This window comes from Lissotriton vulgaris, chromosome 3_1 (assembly GCF_964263255.1).
Source record: "Lissotriton vulgaris chromosome 3_1, aLisVul1.2, whole genome shotgun sequence".
NCBI classification, from domain to species: domain Eukaryota; kingdom Metazoa; phylum Chordata; class Amphibia; order Caudata; family Salamandridae; genus Lissotriton; species Lissotriton vulgaris.
In genome coordinates, this window is record NC_141689.1 from 634,187,559 (window position 1) to 634,211,407 (window position 23,849).

A 23,849-nucleotide genomic window follows, 5' to 3' on the forward strand; every position below is an offset into this window, starting at 1 on the left:
CTTTCCCTACTGTTGCACTCACTGGAGTGGGAATAGTAATTTTAACCTCTACGCTATCCAACGCTTTCCCTACTGTTGCACTCACTGGAGTGGGAATAGTAATTTTTACCCCTACGCTATCCAACGCTTTCCCTACTGTTGCACTCTTCGGAGTTGGAATAGTAATTTTTACCCCTACGCTATCCAACGCTTTCTCTACTGTTACACCCACTGGAGTGGGAATAGTCATTTTTACCCCTACGCTATCCAACGCTTTCTCTACTGTTGCACCCACTGGAGTGGGAATAGTAATTTTTACCCCTACGCTATCCAATGCTTTCCCTACTGTTGCACCCACTGGATTGGGAATAGTGATTTTAACCCCTACGCTGTCCAACGCTTTCCCTACTTTTGCACTCTCTGGAGTGGGAATAGTATTTTTTACACTTCTGCTATCGTACGGTAATAATATAGGCTATTATTTAATTATATTATGTTACTATATATATATATGTTTTAACAAATATGATTTTAATTTTTTTTTATAACTTTCATTAATTATTTAATTATTATAAGGTAATTTAAGTATTTTTAAGTATAGTTTAGTAATTAATTTTTAATATTAATGTAATTTAACACTGTTTTCAATAAAGTCGATATTTTTATAAACTATATTTTTGTAAACGATATTTTGTGCTAGATATTTTTGTACTTACCTGTTTGTAGATACAAACTCGATATCCTGTCTGTCGATATTTTGACATCGATATTTTGCTAGTCGATATTCTGTCCCTCAATATTATGTCAGTGATCCGTATCTGTCACCACTTCATTTCAGTCTCTCCCTTTCTCAAACCAGCCCATATTTATCTCTCCAACATCTCCACACATACACAGATTGCTTTTTCTCTTTACGTCTCATGGGACTGTCTGGTCTGTCTTCTTCCTTTCTTCTAGGCTCTCAGTTGCCTATGGTCATTACCTCTTCCTTTTCATTCTTGTCTGCTGGGCCCTTGTACAATTCTTATTTTCTGTTTGAACCAGGTCCACAACACACTGCAAAGACAGCTCAGACCAGAGCCTCCAGGAATGGTGGCAACATTTTATTTTATTGCAGTGTTCAGAGTTTCACTGCTGAATTTATTTATGTTAGCCCAAACGTCGATGTTTGCTTTGGGATAAAAAAAAAGTCTGAAAAAACTCAGGAGAACACTACTTAACTTGATTCTTCTTTAGCGACTTATTAGAGAAGCTTTTGCAGGGGCAGTGCTAGGGGTCGCAACTGAGAAGCCAGGGGTTGCCGCTTTGACTTCCTGAGACCCCTAAAATGATTTTAAAAAGGGATATTTAATACTTAATTAACTTCCCACATTATGCTCCTACAACCATAGCAGCACGCAATTAAAATATAAGAAAAATAAATAAGTATAACAGAATGTGCATGATTAATAACCATTCAACTAAATATTAGACAATTAGTATGTTTGTAGTTATTAATTCTTACTTAATTAACGCCTTACCCTGTACCCCTACACACCTTGCAACCCACAACTAAAATATAACTAAAATGAATCAGTATTACATAATGTAAATAAATAATTAGCAATTATTTTTTTTTGATAATCAACTTTATTGATTTTTAAAACAAAAACAGATACATTCATTGGTAGCAAATCAAGCATTATAAGTAAAGAAATGTCATCACATACGTTCAACAAAGGGTATAGTTGGCTCAATTGGATTGGATGCGATACTCCCAAAACAAAGTAGACAGACAACATCACACGGACCTTCACACAGGTAGCAAGTTGAACCATTTCCCCCACACTTTACTGAATAGTTCAGGGCACCCCCTGGCTTCGAAGAGGGGTTCTTCCTGCGCCCCACACCAATCCACCCCCTCCTCCATTTCCACATGGTGGGTGCCTTAGCCTGAGACAAGAGCGCAGCTATGTCCCTTTTCGCCACCGCCACAGCTGTCTCCAGGAAACGCTTATCTGCCTTAGAGCCATCAAGGCCATCAAACACTCCCAACAGCAAGCGCTTCGGGTCATGGGGAACCTTCCATCCTAGGGCCTGTGTAAGCTCGCGTTCCACCCCTCTTCAGAACGGCGCCATACCATGTGATAGAAATCTGCTGGGGCAGACTCGCAGCGCGTGCAGGCCGGGGAGGGTCGCATACAGGCCCGGAAAAGGCGTGCCGGAGTGAGGTACGCTGCGTGGAGGTAGTAAAGTTGGACCAGGCGTAACTTGGCGGATGTGGTCAAGGTTTTATGTGCCATAAGGGCGTCCCGCCAATCCGCCTCCTCCAAGGGACCCATCCACCCCTCCCAGCGAGCACGGAGCCATTCTAGGGACGCAGGACCGTTGTTGACCAGTGACCGGTATATCCGGGAGGCCCTCCCCTCCCCAGGTTCCCCATCATCACCTCGGCCTCCAAGGGACTCAATGCCGGGAGAGAAGTGGGGGATGGAATGTGAGTGCGGAGGGCGTGTCTGAGTTGGAGGTACTTATAGAATTGGGAAGGAAGAAGGGCGTGACATTGCTGTAGGTCGCAAAGGATCGAATATGGTCTCCCACCCATACGTCTACAAGCAGTGAGACCCCCACAAGGTCCCAGCGGCGGAAATCACGCAAGGACAAAACCTCCCGCAGACATGCTCCATTCCACAGCGGCGTCTGCCTGGTGAGCCTCCGGTCCCATTGAACATGGCGAAGGGTAGTGCGCCAGGCCATGAGCACCGTCCTAGTGATAGGGGGTAGATCCTGTGGCACTGGGCTACCATATAGAAATGCTTGAATCTGCGCAAAGTCCATTACCCTGAGCTCCACTCGGTATGCTGGGTCGGACCAGCCGCCCGCAAACCAGTCGTGGATCACGATAGGTTTCGTGGCCAGATAGTAGAGGTGGAGATTGGTCATCCCCATGCCCCCGTCAAAGGGGGGGATACAGCAGTGTGCCAGGGACAGCCGGGACCTCTCCATCCCATAAAAACCAGTTGAGGGCTCCGTCTAGTTCCTGCAACCAGCTACCTGGGAAGTGGATGGTGATATTTTGAAAGATGTAAAGAAATCGGGGAAGAATCATCATTTTAAAGAGCGCACTCCTGCCCAGAGGGTTAAGGGGAAGGATCTGCCATTTCTAGAGGTCTGCCTTCATCCTAGTGACCAAGGGCCTGACGTTCAGGGCCCATTCGAGCTCTTGCAGGAGGGTGACCCATACACCTAGGTATTTGAATGACTGCCTCCGGAGGGGGATAGTTGCCTGACAATCAAAGCATGCTTGAGAAGGAAGCAAGAGGACCAGGGTAGACTTTGCCGGGTTAAGTCTCTTCCCAGAAACCCGCTCGAAAGCAGCCAGGGCCTCCAGGCATCGGGGGCCAGAACGGTCCGGGTCCACCAGAAAAAGCAGGACATTGTCCGCGTAGAGGGCTATCTTATCAGTCTGACTATGATCCCAGGCCCAGCCGCGGATCAGAGGATCCTGGTGGATGAGTGCCGCCAGAGGCTCCATCGCCAACACGAATAGAAGCGGTGAAAGCGGACACCCCTGACGAGTGCCCCCACGGATTGGGAATGCCTCAGAAAGCTCGCCGTTAATGAGGACATGAGCCCTGGGGTTTCTATAGAGGACTCTGATCATGCGGCGGAAGGGAAGACCAAACCCCATCCGTTCCAACACGCCCTCCAGGTAGCTCCGATCCACCGTATCAAAGGCTTTCTCAAAGTCGATGAATAGGAGCGCCAGATACGGGGTCAGGTGATGACGATGAGCCAGATGGAGGCGACGAATGCAATTATGGGTGCCCCTGGAGGGCATGAACCGGCACTGATCGGGATCGACCAGGTCTTGTAGGAGTGGGCGGAGCTGCTGGGCTATCGTGGTGGCAAAGATCTTAATCACCGTATTATTCAACGAGATCGGCCGGTAGTCCGCGCAATCCAAGGATGGCGGTTGCGTCTTTGGGATGACTACGATAGTGGCCACATCAGTTTCGGGCGGGAAAGACCCGTTCTCCACCAGGTGAGGAACCAAATCCTCACTGAAAGCCGCGTCTTTCCTGGGTGTAGCGCAGAGATCACCCAGTGTATTTCTTCTGGGGTGAAGTGGTGATCCAAGGTATCAGCGATCTCCTGGGGGAGACACGGCAATCGAGTACCAGTATCTTCCAGCAAGTCTGCCAGAGGAGTACACAGAGGACGAGCGTCACATAAGGACGCATAGTAGCTGGCAACGGTTTGCACGATTGCGGTGGACGTAACCTGGTGGATCCCAGAATCCGTCCGAATCTCCGGAACAATGCGGTTAACTTTGGAGTAGGACACTAGATTGTGGAGGAGTTTGCCATTTTTATCTCCCCACCCATAAATACGTGCCACCGAAGAGCGCCAGAGCATTTTTGCGGATTCAAACGAGATCCGCCGAATCTCGTCGCTGACCATTGCAGGTTGTCGATCGAGTCATCACTGCCGGTGGTCAGTTGGAGTCTCTCCAACTGTGCAGCCTGAGCCTCCAGCTGCACTAGCTGGGTGGCCTGCTCCACACGTTTCGCATAAACCAGCACTCTGGCCACTTCCATAATGACCGCCTTGCTGGCCTCCCACAATGTCCCCGGTGAGGGAACAGAGCCCGCATTAGTTGAAAAGTAGTGACGCAGTTCCTGCCCGAGGGATTCCATCAGCGCAGAGTCCTGTAGGGACCATGCGTTCAGCCGCCAAGTTGCCCGTGGGCCGACAGTGGAAGCCCTGATGCAAAGGGAGATGGGCGAGTGATCCGAGATCCCCCTGGGCAATATCGCAGCCCCAGACACCAATTGGCAATCCATTGTGGGCATCAGGAGTAGGTCTATACAGGAGTGGGTATGATGGGCCGCTGAGGTGTGGGTATATTGTTCTTTGCGGGGGTTCCATACCATCCAGACGTCACCGAGGCCCAGGGCCGATGCCCAACCAGACAGACTCTCTGCAGAGGCAAGACGATGTGCCGACGGGGAACCCGTCACATCACGTGAAAGCTGCACGATGGCGTTAAAGTCCCCTCCAGCAACAGTTTGGCCCTGCGGAAGGGAGGAGATCACCAGCATAAAGTGACAGAGGGTTGAGGCCAGGAGCGCGGGGGAACGTAAGTGCACAGAAGGTTCAAAGGGCGTCCTTCAATCAGCCCCGACACAGCCACGTATGTGCCCTGCGCATCCGTCTTGGCTCTAGCCAGGGTGAAGGGAAGGCCCCTTCCAAAGTAGAATGGTGACCCCACGGGAGACCCGTGCGAAACCAGCGTGCCAGACCCTATCAAACCCATAGCGGGCTAGAAAATTGCATTGTGAGCCCAAGAGGTGCGTTTCCTGGAGAAACAGAATGTCAGGCTCATGGCGGTGGGCAGTGGGGAGAACAACCGTGCGCTCGATTCGGTCTAGAAGGCCGTTAACATTCCAGGAGAGGATGTGGAGAGACCTTTTGAGGGTGCCGGACATCTAGAGGAGTGGCATGTGGAGGAGCGGATGGGTGTGCAGGGCTGACTTCAACCCCAGGGAAGCCCCCCCGGCCCGGGGCCCGAAGTGAAGGCGTGTGGTGCAATGATCTACTTGTCATTAGTGGGAGCTTGAATGAACACGCTCCTACCAATGGGTTCAGGACACAGCGGCCCGTAGGCGGCTAAAAACAACAAACTGACGGGAGACAACTGTCTCCCCACCTCACCCCCAACGCCCCCACCCTACACTTCTGAAATGGAAGCATCTGTCGCCCTGAATCAACCTCAACCAATAACTACCTCGCAGTGAGGTGACTGCTAATCTAAAATGGTTAGCTAACAAGCAATCAGAAACATGGCTGAGCTGGACCCCCCTCCATTTATTCGAATGAAATGCTAACAGCTGAAACATGAGTTAGTAAGTGTGAAGCCAGTAGTAGGCTTCAGTCCCAGGACTACTATGAAGCTCCGGAACTTGACCAGTCCCTTTAGCAGATCCAGGTCGGCCCCATTTCGTGGGGTCAAACAGGGCCGGACTGGCTACTGGGCAGTTTGGAATGCTGCTGAGCTGGGGGCTGATTTTGTTAATGGGGACCTGTGTGAGCTAAACGAAATTCGTTTTGCTTTCAGTATTTGGAAGCACACGCAGGTCTCCATGGACGAAATCAGCCCCCACTGCAGTAAAATCAGGCAGCAGCTCAGCAGCATTCCAAACTGCCCGGTAGCCAGTCCGGCCCTGGGTCAGGAGCATTCACGTTGCATAGAATCCCGAAGGACGAACTGTAAATCGCTCATCGCCTAGCGCTGATCAGACTCCATCCTCTCCGCTCGATCCATGGATCACAGGGCTTCCGGACAGGTCCGAGTCGGACATGGCCCTTCGCAGAGTTGTACTGGGACCGGGGATACTGCCCATATCGATCAGGGAAGTAGCCAGGTTGGGGGAGGCGGATCCCCGATTCGGAGTCTAGGCAGTAGAGTGCCAGGACTGCGCAGCTGGTGAGCAGGATTCCCCTGCCCCTCCTCAGAGACCCGGTCCAGCGCCCCTGGAACTTGGGCGCATCTTGATTCAGCTGCTCCGACCCATCGCCCTGAGTTTTTGTTTAACTTCGTCGTAGGATCGGCGCTGAGTCTGGACCTCCCTGGAGTTGTCCGGAAAGACCATGATTCTGGAGTTCTGAAACTGCAGTGGCCCCAGTTCCCTGGCCGCTCCCAGAATAGCATCCCTGTCCAGGAAGTTGAAGATTCTGAGGAAAATAGGACAAGCAGGAGCTCAGGGCAAGGGCTTGGGAGCGAGAGAACGGTGGGCTCGTTCCACCCCAAACTAGGAGGAAAGTTTCTCTTGAGGCATCCAGGAGCGGACCCAGGTCTTGATGAAAGTGTCGGTGTGCCCCTTCTCCACACCCTCCGGAAATCCCAGGAGCTGCATATTGTTCCTTTGCGCCCTATTTTCGGCATCTTCGGTCCTGCGATGGAGCTCTGAGGCCTGTGTCTGGAGACGGGCTACCTGAGATTTAAGGGTACCCACATCATCCTACACAGTGGAGATACTGGATTCCGCCTCCGTGATGCATGCCATGGCATTGCGTAGGTCCTGGCGAATTAGGGCCACATTCACCTGCACTTCCCCGATCTTGCTCTCCACAGAGGCCTGCGAAGTACTTATCACCTGTAGAATGGTGGAGAGGTCTCCCCTGGGGGATCCAGGTGCCGCAGGAGCCCCTCCACCCAGGTCCTGGTCCGAGGTAATGAATTGGTCCATTTTGGTTTTGGTCGGAGGAATGGGGGTCTGAGTGGTACGGGTCCTACCCATGCTCCCGGAGAGGTCAATCCGATGCGCCCAGAGGGAGAGGGGGGGCCAACTCCACGACCACCCGCCACCCAGTGTGGTGGCAGATGACACCCCCCTCACCACACACCGACTACAAGAAGAGGAAGCCTCCCCCTCCAGGACATGACCCACAGGGGGGTGGACCACCTCTGCACCCCGGCAGAGCACCTCCCCGTCCACCTCACCTCCGAGTCAGTCTGTGGGTCAGCTCCAGTAGGGCAACAGGCGTCTTCAGTCCACACAGGCCAGGTCCATCGGGGAGCACATCCGAGGCCAGAGGATAGCCGGCCCGTTGGACCCCAGAAGCAAGTTGGGCAGCAGAGAGGGCCCGCAATGTCCGATGGTCCCAGGGAAGCAACCGGAGGGGCAAGAGTCGTCAGGTGGGCAGCCGCTCGTTCCCCCCAGGCTCTGTGGTGCAGGAGATGGCAGATGGGCAGCCAGTTCCCGGAAGGCAAGCAGGTGGCCCCGGACGTTCACCACCATCAAGAGGAGAGGGGCGGCCGCCACACCAAGGAAGGAGAATGCCCTCAGTAGAGCCTAGCAGTCAGTCCCAGTGGCAGACTTCCGGACAGCACCAGCAACACCCACGACTCCGGAGCCACACCAGCAACTCCCAAATAGGCAGGTGGGGGGCGGGTGCCACCCAGTATGATGGCCAGCACGTGTCCTCATGCCGGCCACGGTGCAGCCTTCAGCAGACCAGATGAAGAGTCAATGTGGGCCACAGCAGCAGCTCCCGCGGGCGGCCGGCGACCCTCCGGGGCCCCGCGGGATGGGGCGTCCAGCGGCTCACAGCGTCTCACTGGGCCAGGGGCGGCCAGGTACACCCTCCAGCCCGTCGGCAGAGGCCCGTGGAACCAGCGGCCTCGATCGAGGGGGCAAGGGCCCCACCCCCGATTCGAGGCAGGCCACGCGGGAGGGACGATCCGGCAGGCACACCACCTCAGAGCCCCCAACGATCCAGGAGCCAGCCGAGGGCCGGAGGCCGTGCCTCCCCGGGGTCCAGTAACCACAGCGCTCCAGGCCGGTGTGGCTCCCCCGGTAATCACAGCTCATCACCCGGGAGCCGGGCAGACCTCTAAACAAAGGCCGGGGGGAAGCCCAACCCCTCCAGCAGCAGCAACGAATATCGGAGGCCAGCACTCACCGGGCAGACATCGCTGGCGGGATTCCTGGCCGCACTCTCATCCGGAGGCTCCGGGCAGCGCCGGGCCACAGGCAGCGCCCACAGTGCAGTCGGGCCGCATTTGTCTCCGTCGTCCCTCAGGTCTCGCCCACGGAAGCGGGCCGCTCAACACAGTGCCGTGCTTTGGAGCGCCACTCAGTCCATCGCCGCTGGAGAGTCACAGGCAGTGAGGGCACACAGCACGCCAGGCCGGGCAGGCAGAAGCCTCAGGCCCTGAGACGAGGTGGTGAGGGGGCCGCCATCTTAGGTGTGCAAGGCATCGGAAGGGAGGGCGTCCAACGGAGGCTGTGAAGGGACCGGGCAGCCCCACAAAGGAACCGGGGCAAGGCAGGTGAGCTGGGGAGCTGCGGCGACCGTTGACAGGAACTGATGGCAGCTGTACGCGGGCGGATACAAGGCGGATGATGGAGGGGGTCCGGAACAGTCTTAAAGTGCGACCGCCATCTTGACGCCTCAAGCCACGCCCCCTTGAACCAAAATAATTAGCAATTTAATAATAAACAATTGCTACTTATTTATTTCTTTATTAACTTCCCACCCTATAAAAACCCAAGGCCTACACTTAAAATATAACTAAAATATAAAGTTATTACACAACTTAAATAGTCAGTGTTTGTTCTGTTTTTGTTGTAATAAATGATATGAGGAATGAGTATAAAGTTGTAATTGATTGTGCATGCGTTCTGAATGCAGGTGTGTTAATGCATTTGTATAAGTGTAGAGTGGTGCATGGTGTATATCGAGCGGTCATATAATGACGGCTTACATGAGGGCTGAGAAGCAGGTCTTCTGGTCCTTGCCCATTCCAGGCCTAACACCAAACACATCAAAGAGAAGGCACTTAAGTCTTCTCAACCTTTAGCTGAGGAAGCATAGGACTTCCAACAAATGGTAATATTTATTCCTTCCTGTTGATTTTTCATTTGCAGCTTCTATTGCGTGTTTGAGTTTACAGGTAAGGCAGGACCTGGGTAGTGAGAGAGCCTACACTTTAGTTTTCATGGTTGGCCCACAGCAGCAAAAATAATGCTGGCTTACTGAGTCTGAGGTATTAATATTGATATTCCTGCTGATGCACCTACTTTGGGGGAGTCAAGGTGACAACTCTACTGTTTGCTGACGATATGCTGCTAGTCTCCAAGACCCCTAGAGGTCTGCCTATGCCTTTAGATGGCTTTGAGGCCTTTTGTACAATTAGAGGCATAGAGGTTAATACCTCAAAGACCAAACTCCTAATGCTGAATCCCCACAACTCATTTAAAGGCAAGTTAACACTGGGTGGGATTCTCTTGGAGACAGTGAACACCTTTGATTACTTGGGTGTCACTCTTTCCGAGGATTTGTCCTAGAAGCATCATGTAACAAAGCGAACTCTTCAGCATAGGCAGACTACTGGGGTCTTGATTAAAGAGCATAGGACTCCCCAGAGCAAATCAGTGGCAACCTGCTTCATATTTATGATTATAGGGCAGTGGGTTCAGCATTGTATGGGGCTGAGCTCTGGGACATTGAAAAATTGGATGTCCTTCTTGCAACAAATACACTTTTTTAGCCCTATGCTCACTTCCTCAGATTACCCCCCTTCACCCGCTAAGATTGGATATGGACAGATCCTCAATCGTGGAGAAAGCTAAGCTACGTCCCATACTTTTTTGGTTGCACTTAAAATCCACTACCGAGCTGCTCCCATATGCTGCTGCTCTTGTCGAAGTCATTGCTCCTGACTGTTTTAGGAAAATTGGCTGGCTCTCTAAGGTGAAGTTCCTGCTTACTACTATAGGGCTGGAGGGATCAAGGGAAACAAAAGACCCAGCATTATTGCCTGGTTAAGACCTGATTAGGCAATAATTTTGGAATTCGGTGGTCTAGTCTTTTATTTCTTATTCATCTTGGGACCTCCTCACTATGGATTTCATGGAATTCAAAAGGTGTCTATGAATAATATCTGGAGGCCATTATGATCCCGCAGGAGAAGAAGCTTTATATGCAATTCAGATTTGGCTCCCTCCTGGTGAATACCTTCCCAGCCTCCTGGCGGCAGCCTTCCACTACATTGCAGTGTTGTCCCGGTTGTCCCCTTACTGCTGAGTCAATTAGCCAAATATTTGTGTGAGTCCCATGTACCATTCTCAGAGAGCCAAATGGTTACCTCCTGTTTGTAGGTGGCTTGGCATTCGTAGCATTGTAACTGCATGGCGGGCCATGCTGCTTAGTTTTATCGCTGCATTGGTCCTTGTTGGCAATGGCATAGCTTTTAGTACTTTACAAGCCAATTTTAATCTTTTACATCATCGTATAGGATAATTATTAAGTTGAAACTTGTTAATTTGCAGCTAATTAATTTTGGTATGCTTTTTATCTTGTTTCCTTGTACTGTATGCATTTGCACATTTATGGTTGTTACGACCAAAATAAAGTTTTATGATGATGGTAATATCTAAACCTCAGTGACAGCCTAAACCATCTGTTGTGTGAGTTGCACTTTTGGAAAAACAGCATTCAGATTCTATAGAGCATATGGGTCTGGAGTTTGTTATTTAAACTTGAGGCTGCAGAGTTAAAAAATCCAGGAGTCCAAATTAAAAAATAAAGATGGAGCAGACTAGCAAAAGTATTATTTTATTAAGTTTTACATTTACTCGAACATGTCAGCTGCTGCAGGAGCAGGAACCTGGGTGTTATGCTAATGAGGAAGTTAGAGTCCATTTAATGCAAGGTGGCCCCAGCCTGATGTTCTTCTAATACTCCTCAATTAAAAGCAACCTGGAACCGTTTGGTTTTCAGGATTTTTAAAAATATATTAGTAATTTGGCTCCTTTCTCAGGCTTGGATTCAGTATAATTCACAGCTTGGGATCCTGGAATCACTATACCATTTCTCCGTGTGTCAGCCAATTCAACCTTCATTGGGTAGCGAGATGCACCATGGCCAAGTACAGCACACTTTAGGAGCTTGGTGGGGTGCAATAATTGGGTGGTATGTTTGCTCTTTTCCACAGTATGTTTTGAGAGCAGCAGAGGGACCGTGAATATGATCCTCACATCCTACGGAAGCCAAGGTAGAGATGGCTTGAAATGCTGGCAGGATCAGGCAAATTCTGGCTGCTTGAGTTTTTCAGTGTCATACTGAGAGAGCAATCCGACTTTTGAGTTCGTAGCTGTCGTCAGTGAATGACTGAGCACATTTATTTACTTTGAATTGTGTATTAGTTTAACCAGATTATAACAGGGGCTTCCAGTATTATGCTTACATATTTGTGGATTTATATTTAAAAAAACAATGCCTCAACCTGAATGTGATTCATCAAGGAAAGGGCGGAGTCCAAGATGGCGGAGTGAGGACTCTGCTTGCGGCGGTCCGAGAGCTCCTTCCCTCCACTCTGGTGTCAGAGGATTACTAGAGCTCCCTAAAAAAACCCTAAGAGTGCAGAAAATGGGGAACAAATCGTGATTCTATCGACAGCTTGTACGGCGAGGAGCAACTGGAAAGGAATAAAAGACGAAGTCGGATCAAACCCGACTGAATGAATCGGGCGGCTTAGAGCATTGCTGCAGCGTATCTTACCAAATTACTCACCCGGGTCTGATATCCAGATATCCTGCGCTCCATAACGCTCCACACTGCTCTTAACGGATTGATGTTGTGGCTTTCTACGAGAATCTAGCGAGCGATGAGGGACTGGCTTGAGAACCGGCTCGCTCGCTCTGGAATCGACTTGTTGGGTCTGGCTAAGACGCGGCTTGCAACTGTATCGCCAGAAGGTATGTCGCCCAAACACCCTCCGCGTACAACGCGGAACACCAAAACCTATCCAACAGCAGCAGCGGCGGCGGCTGCCGCTTTGCCTACGCTCACATCGACAGCTGCAGCTCCAGCCCCTGCTCCACCGGCTACCACAGTTGCAGAGACTATAGAAGATATGGCGACGGGGGCTGAGAAAATGGTAGTGAATGTGGAAGCAGTAACACTGGCAGCACCGATCCAAGGAGACACGAACGTTCTTAATAAGGCTGCTACTTTGAAGGGGAGCGACAGGAAGGCGACAGGTAAGACGATTCTGCGCCCTCCTCTGTTGAATTGCGGGACTATTCCAAAAAAACGGCACAAAAAGGCGCAGACATTATTGAAAGTGTCAAAGCCGGGGCGGCTTCGGGGGAAGATGGAGCATTAGTATGTTTTCAAAATACCATGACAATGGCTAATATAAACCATGATGATGACTCTGCTCAATCAGTTATATCTCCTACCCCTACTGAAAATAGCAAGACCCGGTAGATACTAGAAAGCCCTGAGACAATAGTAGGAATAAAGGTGGCAAATGGGGTGGCAAATGGGGGGCCCCAATCATTAAACATCGCCAAGTCATTATCAGATGCTACCTCGACCTATATTCCTAAGACTGCAGCTATATTTTCGAGGATGGAAGACCCAACAGACAAAGGCAAAGGCACATTAGAAGAAAGTAACAGCCTTGCTACGGGCCCAGTGGGTGATTATGGTTCGGAACAAACTTTGGAATTGGCTGAGGAACATCTCTCCTCTGAGGACTGCGATTATGATACAGAGGAAGAATTGGATAAGTCTACGGATAAGACCCTGAGCAGGCTACCTCCACAGAGATGCAGAGGTAAAGCCAAGACAACTCACAAGAAGAGAGGGAGAGCTTTTTCTAACCTGGCTACAGGAGCAGCCCCTTTGATTACAAAAAAAAATGGTCATCGACAAAAGTCCGCTAAGAAAGTGGATTGAGGCCAAGGGGCTAGTCAAGAGCATGACTTTAAGGCTCTCTGGGGGCAGCCCTATAGATAATGAGATGCTGCAAGTCCCTGAAATAGGGTCTTATATGACGCAAACTCCCAGCCATGTCCCTAATGAGCAGACCACAGGAGAAAAAGATCTCCCACCAATTGCTTCCGCTTCTGATCTACCGATATCTGTGGATACTGACACTGACCTAAATAAATCTTCTGCTGAAAATATGAATACAAACTCAACGGAAGAGATCAGGTTGGGAAACACTGGTCACCCCCAACTAGACACTATACTAAAACTTTTGATAAATCAAAGGGTAGAATCGGAGGCACACTATCAGCAACTGAAAAGTGACAATGTAAGACTGCAAACCTCCATAACTGATATAGCCTCCATACTAAAGGGTGTTACACAGGAGATAATAGAGCTCCAACAATGCACAGTCTTGGTGGAAGACAGAACACAACGGTTAGATGCCACTGTGGGGCGCCACGATGCAGAACTAATCCAACTCCAGGGGAAAGTCGAGGACCTGGAAAATCGTCAAAGAAGATCCAACCTCAAACTCTACGGAATCCCGGAAGGGCTAGAGGGATCCGACCCGAGGGCCTTCCTGGTGAGACTGTTGCCTCGCGCTTTCCCGGATCTTTCAGACTGGGACTGGGACTCCCAAGTGCAAAGAGCACATCGACTCCCACTTGGCCAAAAGCGCCAGAATAGCAAATTCCCACGTCCACTCTTGATGCATTTTGGTAACTTTCTGCTCCGACAAGCTGTGTGGCAAAAAGCTAAACCTAATACTCCAATAACTATTGACAATCTTACCATCTTTGCTCGGTCAGATCTTAGCAAAACCACGATGGATAAGAGATGGGAAATGCGTAAATTAATCGATCCAATCAATAAATTGGGAGGCTTAGCATATCTACAAGAATCTGCCCGACTTAAAGTGATTATCAAAGGGCGTACAAACTTCTTTAGCGAAGTACGGGAGGCACAGGCATTTTTAGCCAACGTCAACAAGAGCAAAGATTGAAAAGAAAGAGAGGTGGTTTATATTTTTCTCTGTATAATTGAAGTAAGGGAGGTACAGTCATATTTAGCCTGTGGCAACAGGAGTAAAGACTAAAGGAAATAGAGGAGATCTTTAACCCTCTCTGCACAAGAGATATAGAAACTTTAGATAGATAGAAATGGAACTCAAGTTATAGGTGGGGCACGGACACTTCAAACATTCAAATATTTAATTTTTTGTTTTTTCTTCTATTCCACAATATTTAGCCATCAGTGTTGATGAAGTAATATTATTAGCTGACACCCCAGGGGGAGGGGGGAGGGGCCCTTGGTTCACTGCCGCAGGTGCTGCCTCATCAACGGCAGCAGTAGGTAAGGGGGGCAGGGAGGGGTAGGTCTTCGCAGTATGGGGAGGGTGTGGAGATGTGGGAAGGTGGAGGGAGGGATGGGGAAAAAAGGAAAAAAAATATTTTCAACCTGGTAGTAAGAATCGATGAGAGATTTATGTTTGTAAAATGTGTTCTTTATTTGGAACTACACATAATAATGCTGATTATCGACATCACTTTTTACATTAGAGATGCATAAAATTAGATGCTTGGCATGGAATGTCTCAGGGTTGAACAACAAACGCAAGAGGCACTTAGTTGCTGAAGAACTAAAGGTACACTATCACATGAATGACTGATGGGTTTTAAAATTTGAAGTATCCTTATATGCTATAACTGTACTTACATATGGGAACATGAGCTCCATGGTATATACACTTGTGTGCATCATAAACGCCATTCGCAAACTTTCTCCCACTTTTGTGTTTTTTACTTCTGAACTTGCCACTCTGAGCCATTGGTCTAGTAGTCATGACAGAGGTTTTTGAGAATCAGTTAGAAAAAAGATCTTTTCTTTTGGTATCCATATTTAAAAATAAATATAGGGAAGGAAAAAAGCGATTTCTGTCTTTATCTGTAAGAATCAGTAAAATTAAAAAACTGGGATCCCTAATTATAATATTAGATAAACACAGGCATTTACTTCAATGCCCATTTTTCCTGACCATTGATTTTAATTCTCCGAATACATGACAGAAAGAGGCGATGAATTATGACGTGTCCCACGCTTGTTAGGTGACCCTGAAAGCCTCAAGAGATGCTGCTGTGGATTCCTTTTAGAGAGGGTTTGCTGAGAGCCCCTCTGAATTATCCGCTCTCCAGTAATCTGGTACCGGGAGTGCTGCAGTGTTACTGGGCTCCATGTTCCGGGCAGGTTTTTGTCTGCAGAGGAGCAAAGTATCATTCAAAGAGTAACTGGCTCCCCATTTCTCAGAAGTGAAGCTATCAAAGCAGATAATTGTCCTTAACCTTGCATACTGTTTATATGATTACTAATAAACAAAAATTCACACATGTTTTACTCTGGTGCAAGAGTCAAATTCCAGATTATTGCAAGATAAAAGTTTCACTGATATCAGAAAACAGTTCTTTATGCCCCAAACATTCCATTCTAAATTCACTTTACAAAAGAAAACCACTGAAGCTATACTCACTAGTCCTACACAGACCTAAGTCCTCGTGCTCTGGTGATGATGAAATACTTTGGCCCACATGCATCAAAGCAAAAACCGGTCGCAAACGGTCAGATTCTCAGAATCTGCCCCTTTGCGACAGGTATTTCTGCATTTGGGATGCGTCATCCCCAATGCAAAAATTGCAATTTAAGTAATCCCTAAATTGCGATTACTACAATTGTGATAGCATTTAAGGAAGCTATTAAGTAATCCCTAAATTGCGATTACTACAATTGTGATAGCATTTAAGGAAGCTAAAATTGAGATTCCTTAAATGCAATGCATTAAAGTAAAAAAAGAAAGCGATTATGCTAATAGGGGGAGCAAATTACCATGAAGTTGAACTTCATGGTAATTTGCAAAAACTTTGAAAAATGCACTAAATTGCATTTGTCAAAGTTCCATTTTACACACACATGCCCTTGGGCCATGTGTGTGTGCAAGACGTACTCATATGCAGATTTCAGGTGTCCTTTTGACACCCTGGCACCCTTGAAATTGCATTCTCAGTTTGCGATTCTTTAATTGAGAATCGCAAATAGAGAATGTCTTCCCATTCATTCCTATGGGCCTGTAGGCTCATAGGAATGAATGGGGAAGTATTCCTTAATTGCCACTCGCAATTTGTGAGTCGCAATTAAGGACTTTTAGAAATCGCTACTTTTTAAGCGATTTCGACATGCATAGCCGTTTGCTATTCCTTATTAGCGAATCCTTATTTCTCGCTAATAAGGAATCGCAAATGGCATTGTTGATGCATGTGCCAGTCAGTGTATTACTATTGCACATGAACCCAGGTAATGCCATAAAGCAGACTTGAAGATCTGCTGATTTTATGAACGAAAAGCTGGAATGGAACATGTTGCATCCAATGGCATAGATTTACCTCGCCAACATATTGGTACACCCAAAGGTGGTGCTTTTATTTTATAAGGAGATGTGGGTGATGCTAAATAGGAGCTGTATCAATGGACTCCCAGCAGTATGGTATCCCACGGATGGTTCTGATGTTTTTTTTTCTGAGGAGCGCCTGTTCTGGTGAGACAGGTGATATTTGAGATTCAGAGAAACGTGCAGCAGGGCAGAAGGTATTTCAACAGAAAATATCTTCATGTATGTTGAAATAGCAGTAAGCAAGTTCTGTAAGGAATGTACTAAGGTATAGGGTAGCACAGGGCGGCCACATGTGATCTTTAGTGGTGGTGGAATGAAGGTAAACCATAGGTTACAAAGAACCTGTGGCTCTGCATAGACCAGTAAAATAACAGAAGGGATGGCTGTCTGGTCCACTTCAGGGAAACCTCCTATGCTTCAATGTGCAATATCCAAAGAAGTGTGTGAGTAGGACTGTCTGGACAATATTGGAAATTAAACCTGGATGCAGACCAACACCTTATGTGCCATATTGCACCTGTAAAAGACCTTATAGAAACGCATAGCTTCTGGGAAGGAGTGATGCACTCTGTGCGCTTGACCTTGGAGGCAGACATGTCAGCAGCCTATGCACCTGCTTTGTTAACACATCTTCCAAACTCACAGATTCTGATTCTGCAGAACGACACTGGTGGCCTAGATAACTATATAGAGATCTCCGTGAATAGCAATATAACATTTATGAGCAATATTGAGAATTAAATATGATGAGAAATGATTACCATTTCATATGTCAGCATACTGATCACGTTTCAAACAGCCTGTTGGCAGGAGGAAAGCTTATTTTTGTATAGAGGTGTTTACTGCAGACATTTTGGTCTATATGTATTGCAAGTAACAGACTGTACAGACACAAATTCAATACTACTCATTTGCTTCAAACTGATGTCCAATATAAAGATGTGATTTTTTTTTCTCTTATGTTCATCCCAGTACCTCTAAAGCGCTTTGACATCTCCTGTGGGCTTTAGTAGCACTATATTCATAAATGTGTATAAATAAACAAATGCCACTTTCTCATCCAATTTTGGTACACACCACAGCAACTCAGCAGCACCAAGAGAACAGAGCCCATCTTTCCCGGCCAGCATGCCTCTTTTACTACAAGTCCTGTACTGCAAACCTCTTTCCAGTTAACATGGAGGCCCATATTTACGAGCAGCCATTTCACTGCTTACTTCAATCAATTTATTTATTTATTTATTTTTAAACTGATATGGCGCAAACAGCTACCCAAAAAGGGTTTCCCGGCGCCTAAGAACACAGCACAATGGATGGAATAATACAGCAGAGGTCGTTCAAGAAAATCAGGGGTTTATACTTCCTTCACAGGGCCTGCCCAGCAGGTTGCACACCGAGCTGGTAGACAATACCTTTCTCATATCTCACATTTGGAACACCTCCCACTCCCTTCTTCTACGCCTCCCTATGTCCTGCACAACCTGTCCTTAAAAAACGAAGAAAAACAGCCTGCTAAGTTGAAGGAAATCGCTAATTAGCAGCAGCATAACAAACAGCCACAGTACTCGTCTGTCTGCCAGAAAGTGAACCCATCAATATTAAAGATTATTATTTATACATCTATAGACTATGCATGAATATTAATACTGTTGTTTGATTTGTTATCAGCATGGCAAGGGACAGGGCCATTGGTATGTTGAAGCACAATTTTTTTTAACAATTTTGAAAATCCGCAAATCCCCTACATCAGGAGACGACGACCATGTCCTACGACTCAGAGGGCCCCTGTTGCACCCACAGGTTGTATGCATCCGTAAAGTGACCAGCGTCCGTGGGATATTGCGAGCCATACTAGGGTGACCAGCCGTCCGTAAATTTCACGGACAGTCCGTAATTTGGACCTCACGTCCGTTGTCCGTGAGGAAACCTTTTAAGGACGCCTTTTGTCCGTAATTTTGGCGATCACAGGGAGCAGCACTGCTCCCCTGTGAGAGGCCTCACCTTCCTGATGGGACGCCTCGCGCTCCTCCTTGAGCAAAAGAGCGGCACCTCCCTCTCCATTGTCATTCTGTATGGGGCTGATGATTGCCACACACATAATGTCAATGGGGCAGTCTGGGCTGGTAAATAATGTGGCGGCCTCCTCATGCTACGTTGTACAGCAGGGCGTTCTGTAAAATAAAAGGCAAAACGCTAATGCTGCAACTTTAGCAACGTAAGAAAACCGTTTATATAAAGAAGCCTGTAAAATAAGTGAAAAAGAACGGGCTATCGTTCTTTCACTGTCTCATCATTTTTTAACTGAAGTATTTTCAATATTATATCCAACAAAGTCATGGTTGTTGCCTTTTTTTATTTTAAGCAACTAACAATCATTGACAAACCAAATAGTCCTGGTTTTTGTTGGTATAATCATACGGTGTAATGATACTTGCTGTATTACATATCTGGATGCAATGACAGAAACAACATAATACCAGTCGGGCGGAACACTGCGCCAAGCGCTGATTTTTAGCCTAGGTGTTTTAAACGATGCCCTTAATTACATCGAAAACCCCCTTTGAAGAGACCCCCCTGTGGTGTCTGGTGAGGGGCAATGTCAACCTAGGCCTCGTAGTGGGGCCTAACTCACTGCTGTGCAATAAGGGACACAGAGACTGCCTGCTGGTTAGGGGCAAAGACCACGTGCGGTCTTACGCCCGTTTATTTATACCCGAGGGCTACTCCGCCCCCGGGCTGTATGCGTGCGTGCGTGCGTGTCTGGACGGGCCGGGTGGCTCCGACAGTACATCCCTCCAAACTCACAGATGTTCAGTCCAGCCTCACTCAGAGTCTTTTCCACAGCGTACTCTCCAGGCATAGTCCCTGAGTCTTTGACTGGGGTTTGGGTTAGGTCTCAGGTTGTACCGTTGGCTTCGTTGTGAGCCGGCCCTTGGCTCCTCAGATTCTCTTGTAGCGACGTTCTCCATTGTTGGGGGTACGGTGATTCCACCTGCACTTCCTTGACTTAGCTCCGGCCCTCTCTCTCGGGGCACCTGGGCTTCCTCCGCAGTGACCAGCGGGTCTTCTCCACTCTCCCAATCTTCCCACCTTTGCTCGGGCGTGGTTTCGTTGGGAGTCACTCTCTTGAACCAGGATATGTTTCTTGTTACAACTCGGGTTCCTCGTGATGCGGACACCATGGTACCGTGAATGTTCACGACTTCCCATATCTCCGGCTCGAACGCGGTTTGGTATTTCCACTGGTGGTGACGAGTCTTGAGGACTACCTGATCACCAACTGCGAGTGGTCTGACTCCTGCTCCCCGCGCTCGACTCACTCTTTCATTCGTCTTTCTTCGCCGGTCTTGGGCCTCCTCGTGGTCTAACTCGGGTGCCTGCCATGCTGGGCTCACGGGTATACAGTCTCGTGGTGGTCTCTTAAACATGACGTGTGCAGGGGCGCACTTGGTAGTGCAGTGGGGTGTTAGCCGATATGCATTCAAAAACTGTGACAGACATTCTTCCGGCACTTCACTTTTCTCCACGCCAATCCGGAGCGCTCGGTTCATGGTCCGCATAAACCGCTCCACCTCTCCGTTTGCCTGCGGCCATTGCGGGGTGATCTTCCTGTGCCGGATTCCTCTCCTTGCCAGATACGTCTGGAACTCGGCGCCTTGGAACGGCGGCCCATTGTCAGAGCGTACTTCATCGGGATACCCAAACATGGCGAAAACCCGATCCAGAGCGGGTTTCACATGACTGAACGCCGTGGACGGGAGCACTTCCACCACAGGGAACCTTGAGCACGAGTCTATCAGCACCATGGCTTGTCGCCCATCCGGGAAGGATCCAAAATCAATGCTTATCTTGGACCACGGGGTGTCACATAGTTCTTCAGTGATGATAGGGTGTGGAGTAGGCTCCCTGCCCGTGATGACGCAAGAGTGGCAGTTCCGGATTTCCTGCTCCACCGCGTTGTCCATTCCCGGGAACCATACTCTCCCCCTCAGCCGAGCCTTTGTCTTTGCTACGCCTTGATGAGCTAGTCGAACTACTTCCTTCTGCAGACTGGTGGGAATGACAATCGTGTCACCGCGCAGAACCACGCCATGGGGTCCTGTGCTCAGCTCGCTTTGCGCTCGCCACATGTGTTGGCGAAAAGTCTGCTCCTCGGTCGTGAGGGCTCCAGCTCCCTGTAGAAAGGTTTTCCAACTCCTGTCCTCTAGGGTGTGCTTCACCTTCCGCAGGCATTCATCTCTGTCAGTGGCGGCCCCGATTTCTTCCAGAGAGAGCGCTTTGGGGCAGGCTTCCTGCGACAGAACCTTCACAAATTCCTCCACTTCCTCGAGGTCCTCGTGTTCCCGTCTCGCAGATTCCTGACACGGGTGACGGGACAGGAAATCTGCCGGGTTGTTGACTCCTGGCCGGAAGATGACCTTGAAGCAATACGTTTGGAGTTGGACAGCCCACCTCTCAATCCTGGGAGGCGCGAGCCTGGCGGTCCCCGCGAACAGCGGAACCAACGGCTTGTGGTCGGTGACCACGGTGAATTCGTGGCCAAACAAATAGAGATGGAAGTACTGGCACGCCCACTTGATGGCCAGTGCTTCGCGTTCGATCTGTGCGTAGCGCATCTCTGTAGCAGTCAGTGCCCTGCTTGCGTAGGCTGTGGGGACCCACGTGTGATCTTCCGCCTTTTGTAGTAGGACTGCCCCCAACCCCACCGGGCTGGCGTCCACCACGACTTCAGTTTGGCGATGCGGTCTGAAGTATGCCATGACCTTGTCATCCACTAGGGCCTCCTTCACCGCCCGAAAGGCCTCGTCTTCCTTCCTCGACCATGTCCATGGCCTGCCTGACTTGGTAAGTACTCTCAGTGGTTCCGAAAGGGACGCCAGATTAGGGATGAAACGGCCACAGTAAGTGGCCATCCCTAAGAAACTGCGGACTTCCGTTGCAGATGTTGGTTTGGGTGCTGACCGGATGGCCTCTGCCTTTTTGGGGTCCACTCGCAGTCCCTCACGCGAGAAGATGTATCCAAAGAATTCGACTGATTCGTTGTAGAAAGAACACTTCTCCCTGTGCAGGGTCAGTCCGTGATCCGCAAGGCGTTGAAGTGCAGCTCGCAGGTGTCCGTGGTGCTCTTCTAGGGTTTTTGAGAAGACCAAAATGTCGTCGCTTAGGTTAATGACGCCTGTCAGCCCCGACAGTGTCTCTCTAATCGCATTTTGAAAGACCTCCGCTGCAGAGGACACCCCGAAACTTAGGCGCTTGAATCTGCGTAAGCCAACATGGGTCGAGAACGTCGTGATGTTGCGACTGTCTTGATGGAGCTCAAGCTGGTGGTAGCCTGCATTAAGGTCCAACTTTGAAAACCATTTGGCCCCATTTAAGTCGGCCACAATGTCATCCATCGTTGGCGTTAGGTGCCGCTCCCGTTTGATGGCCATATTCGGGAGGCGCATGTCCACACACAGCCTGATGGCGCCCGGCTGTTTTGGCTTCGGTGCGACCACCAGAGGTGACACCCAGGGAGTAGGGCCCGACACTTTTTCAATCACCCCTAGTTTCTCAAGTTTGATCAGTTCGTCCTCCACCTGCGGCCGCAGGTGAAACGGCACCCTCCGATGTCTGAGTGCAGTTGGTTTGACGGTGGGGTCGATGTGTAGTCTGAAGACCTTTCCTTTAAGTCGACCCAGTCCTTGGAATAGTGTCGGAAAGTCCCTCAACAGGGCATCGGCGTGTCTCTCGTGCACTTGGTTGGCGAAGAACACAAGTTGGAGATCCTCCGCTGTGTGGCAACTTAGCAGCGTGCCTCTTCTGCCCCCCGTGACGTGGAACTTGGTGTTCACCTTTTGGTTGTTGCATGATATCTCCACATCGATCACTCCTCTCAGTGGTAACGGCTCGTCACTGTCATATGTATAAATCCTCGCTCTCGAAGGCAGCAGCGGCGGACGAGGATCAAGCTGTTCATATTGGGTGCTGTCCATGACATTTACCGACGCCCCTGTGTCGATCAGCGCCTTTACCCGGGACCCTGCGATATCAACTTCGCACATTGGTGGTGGCCTTCTTCTAGATCCATCTCTCCCCACAAAGGAGACGAAAAAGACATTGTCATCGTCCTCTTCGTCCAGCCGGAACGCCGTCTGATGCGCGTCCGCGCATGGGCCCGGGTCTTCCAGGGAGACTTGACGCACGGCCTGCGTGATGTTCCGTCCGCCGGAGCCAGCTCGGCGGCTGCTGCGGCACACCTTCGCAAAATGGTTCAACTTTCCGCAATTGGAACACGACTTGCCCCGTGCAAAGCACCTTCCGTTCGGGGGATGTTCCATCCCGCAGTTTCCACACGCCGACCGGGGGGCGGCTGAGGCCTGGTTCCGCGGCGCTGAAGGCGGGGCACGTCTGCGCACCACATCCACGTGCTCCTCTTTAACCGACACCTGTTTCGCCGGGACCACCGGGCCGTCGAGCGCGGCCTGCATCGCCTCAGCCCGCGCGTTGGAGAGCTCATGGGACCTGGCCAGTACCAAGATTTCATCCAAGCTGATCCGGGGCTGGCGCAAAATCAGCCGTCGCAGCTGGACAGACCTGCATCCTTGGATCAGTTGCGCCCTGATCTCCAGCGTCCGATCCGGCAACTCGCACGCCGTGGCCAGTTTGCGTAGCCGAGCATAGAAGGCATCGATCGGCTCCCCTTCAGCCTGACGGGCCTGGCGCAGTTTGAACCATTCAAAATCCGGGTTCACACGGGGGTCAAAGTGGTGGTTAAGGGCCGTGACGGCCGCATTGTAGTCATCGCCATCGCCTCTGTTCGGCAGGGTCTCGAAGAGTTCGTATAGCTCGTCCCCGCCGTAGCATAGCAGGAGCGAGCGTTTAACTTTGTCGTCGGTCTCTCTTGCGCCGACGAAGTAGTGTTCCAGGCGACCCAACCATAAGCGTCAACGCGCCGCTGCTGTGGAGGGTTCTGCCAACTCGCTAAATGGCGGGATCGGTGCCGCCATGGCATGGCCTGGCGCCGCAGGCGCGACATTCGGGGCAGGGTTCTGGAGTGGTAGGCCGCCTTGCACCTGTCCTGCGTTGGGTAGTGGCCCTGGTGGCGGGGTAGGGACCCGCGGGGCGGGCCCTGCGGCCGCCGCCCCTCCGGAGACTTGCACACTCATTCCTTGGGTAG

At 49.8% G+C, this 23,849-nt stretch overlaps 1 protein-coding gene and 1 pseudogene across 2 annotated transcripts in view; both read left to right on the forward strand.

The window, feature by feature from the left end:
- FAM81B (family with sequence similarity 81 member B) overlaps positions 1–23,849 on the forward strand; it is a 750,896-nt gene that overhangs the window by 317,488 nt on the left and 409,559 nt on the right. The window lies entirely within an intron of this gene.
- On the forward strand, positions 12,886–14,254 carry LOC147726854 (uncharacterized; annotated as a pseudogene).